Genomic DNA, 3,825 nt, shown 5'->3' on the forward strand with positions numbered 1-3,825 from the left:
TCTCATTATCTTTATTTCTACTCACATACTCAATTTAAGCTGTTCTCTGTCTCTGTGCAATATTTCCTCAGAGAAGCAGCCTCTGTTATGGCCTGAGCTTCCAGTCTTTCTCCTCTTCTAAAGTTGGGTTGACACTGTCTCCTCATGGTCACCCGAACTCAATCTGTACACCTGAAATAAGAACTTGACCAGAGAAAGTCCCCAACTAGCTCTTCTTCTCCCTGCTATGTGACAAAGCTGAACCATGGAGCTCAGCCAGCACACTCCCTGGGCCTGCCTTTTGACTTCTCTGTGTTTTGTTTTGTTCTGTGTTCATAAAGCAAAAGAAGTTGCAGAGTAGATAGAGCTGGAAAATTTCAGAACACTAGAATAGCGAGTGTACGGATGCCAATTCAGAGACCTGAGCTGAGCCTAAGCGTCACAATTGCCTGGGAAGAATTTTTTTAGAGCAGAGATTCAAGGGTCTCCCTCAGGGATTTTGATTTGGTGTTTCTGAAGTGGATGGCTAGAAATCTGTACTTTAAAAGTATCTTTATGACCCCAGTGCATAACTACTGTGTTAGGCAATGGTATGTCCGAGTCAAGATCAATGTTAAGAAAAGTTACCAACAAAGCATCCCGTGAAGGGCAGTAAAGCATGTAAGAGCGTGGGACTTGAAGTCAGGCTTTGGTTTGAATGCAGGCACCATCACTGACGAACCTGTGAATTTGGTGAACTTATTTAACATCTCTGGACCTCAGTTTCCTCAACTGTCAAGTAGGTTTAATAATGCCATAAGAGTAAATGTAAATGAAATGATAACCGTCAAGTCCCTGATGGAAGGAACCCAATAGATAGCAGGCACACTGGCATGGGAGTGTGTGTGGGGGTGCATGAGTCCGTTGATAGAGATGACAGCTGCAATGACCTCCCTATCCCCGGGAGAAGAGCATCTGGAATAACACTACCTGTATGAGGTCTCCTCCCTCCTGTGCTGCTCATTATCACCACTGTTCTTGTGGCTGGTTTGGATGCCACTACTAGAAATAGCCACCAGATGGAGCAATTTTGTCCCATCTGAAACTAAAAATTTGGGGTTTCCCAATCCTCCTTTAAGGAAAAACAAAGTGGAGTCAGGCCCAGTGACCTGACCCATAAATTTGATCTTCGTAAAGACCAGGCATAGAGCAGTCTCAGCACCCTAAGTACAAAATACGCCCATTAAGGGCAATTGGTGTCCTGCTCTCTGTTCACTCCAAGGGTGGTGGGCTCCCTGGCCCCCCAGCTTCTGGAGGAAGTCCTTTTTACATCACCCTGGACCTCCAACACTTCTCCTTTCTCAGCCCCCAGAGCCTTTTGGCCACAGGTGTAAGAGCTAGCATGAGCTCTTTCTCTGGGAGTGGCCTGCTGTTCAGTCCAGGGCTCCTCGGTTAATCTCTCGAAGCTTGCCTCATGATTTGCCCAATCACTGGTTTCATAAGTTGTCATAAGGATAAAAAGAACAATAAACATGAAAGTGCTTTGTAATCAGAAAGCACCTCACCAGTAGGAGTCAGTCATGCTTGGATCAGTTCCCATTCAGCTGAAGTGCTCAAGTCCAGTGAGGTGGCATCACACCAAGTGTTCCACTTTTCCCATGGACTACCATCCTACTCCTGTTCTTCAATGGTCTTTGAAGAACCATAGGGTTCTTCTGCCTCAGTTTAGCTCATTTCCTCTAGTTCAGGTAAGGGATATTGATAAGCACACCAAAAGCCCCATTTCACCCTTTCTCTCCCACCTGTCTGGTGAGTCTTCACAAATACACGGAGAACTAGGGAAGCTGGATCTTACTTGGGTTCTGAGTCAGCCAATGAAAGAGACCTGAAATAGCAGTTAGAAGCTTTTACTTCCAGAGCTGCTGCAAGTTTGGGAGAAAGAAGGAAAATCAATTTCACTGTGCCTCAGTTTCCTTGCCTAAAGATGAAGATAATAACAACCTTCCCTCTGTATTACTTCACAGGTTTTTAAGAGAATGATAGAAAATAATTCATCATAACAAAAATAATGTTTAGCTCTTACACTTAAATCCTTAGCACAGTGTAGTGGGTAGTATTATCTCCTTTTTATAGATGAGGAAGCCAAGCATAGGAGAATAAAGGCTTTTCAAAGACTATGATAATTGAACATAACTGTCCAAAGCATTTATACTTCTGTTCTACTGCTACACCTGACGAGGGTGTGGGCTCTTACTAATTACACAACTGAGACAGCCAAGTGAATGAAGGGAACGTACTCTTAAGTTATTCAAATGAATTGGGTACTCGGAGAATTCTGTTACAAAAAGAGATATTATATTTTGCAGTTGATAATATCTTTTAAAATACTGACTTCCTGGATCAGCTGGTGGTATGGTGGTTAAGGCAGCTGGATCTCACACAGGCTAAACACACAGTCTGAATACCAGGCCCAGTAGCTTGAGAATCACCACCAGGTATATGTGCATGCATACCCAGAATATCTAAGGAAGGGAGAAATGGAGGAGAAGGGATTACAGTATGACCATCCCCTACAGGAATTGGTTTCTCACCTCCTCTCTCTCTCCCTCTCTCTCTCATTTGTACATGCAACCTCTAGCAAATTTAAAAAAAAAAAAAAGAAATCGTACATGCAGCCTCTAGCAAATTAAAAAAAAAAAAAGAAAAGAAAAAAGAAAAAAAAGGAAAGGAAAAAGATAGTGACTTTCCTTTCTTAATCACCCCAAAGTTGGTGGTTCTTTGATCCTGTTTTACCTTCCATTATTTGGGCAACAGCTGCTTGCAATCCTCAGAGGACCCACACTACACCACTGATCCATCAGGGCTAATTCTCTTCCTCTGGGGATCAAGCAGCAGAAGCTAGAAACTGTGTGAGTGCTGGAACCTGAGGGGTTTTCCTTCAACTGCCCCACTCTGCTGGCCAAGGGTACCAATCCATCGACTTGAGCTTCAAAGATTTCAGAAAGAAGCACTTATTGGTGACATTGGAAAGTCTCAGTAATTACCATGAAGGCAAATGGGTTTCCATTCCTTACATGGCAGGACTGGGTTAAACACTTAGCATGTTGTTGGTTCTTGTTTCTTTGTTTCACATGAAAATTTTGAGTTTATTAACCCTCCCATGAAAAATCTGCACAATCACCACAGATAGTCATTGCACAATCTTTACTCCTTCGACTTTTTGCCAGCACCAACATTGGCCTTGGCAGTCCCCCTGACTATCTTCATTCTGTTCTAGCATTCCTTTCCCTGTTTTCTTGACGTCTTTTTCTTCTCATAAAGGCTGTGTCTTGCAAGTTTATGTTCAGGTTCATTTTTCTTCACATAATCCAAAGAATTGTAGATCATGCCAAAGCCAGTTGTCTTGCCACCACAAAAAAGGGTTCTGAACCCAAACCCAAGGATGACATCTGGTGTGGTCTTGTACATCTTTGCTAGCTTTTCCCGAATTTCTGTCTTAGATACTGTTGCTTTCCTGGGGTGAAGGACATCAATGACCATTTGTTTCCTTTGAAGCAGTCATTGGTCTTGAATTTTCTGGTTCAGATAGTTACTGTGTCATTCATGATGGTAGCATATCCTCAGTCAGCCAGGGAGGGAAAGGGAAAGAGCACATTGGTTTTTTAACAATTTTCTGAACTTTGTGCTATTGACATCATCTTTCTGCATTTAAGGCTTGAAAAAGTGTAAGACTAGAATAGGGGTTGGCAAACTATACCCATAGGCCAGGGAACTGCTTCTGTAAATAAAGTTTTATTGGATTGGAGTCATGCCCAATCATTTAAGTATTGTTTATGGCTACTTTTATTTTTTTTTTTTTGGAGAGGT

General features: G+C 42.5%; 1 pseudogene; it reads right to left on the bottom strand.

Annotated features, from left to right (window-relative positions):
* Positions 1-3,231: 3,231 nt before the first annotated feature.
* Positions 3,232-3,507, bottom strand: LOC114008245 (40S ribosomal protein S24 pseudogene; annotated as a pseudogene).
* Positions 3,508-3,825: the final 318 nt, after the last annotated feature.

Source organism: Tupaia chinensis, unplaced genomic scaffold (genome assembly GCF_000334495.1).
Source record: "Tupaia chinensis unplaced genomic scaffold, TupChi_1.0 Scaffold000314_1, whole genome shotgun sequence".
NCBI classification, from domain to species: Eukaryota; Metazoa; Chordata; class Mammalia; order Scandentia; family Tupaiidae; genus Tupaia; species Tupaia belangeri.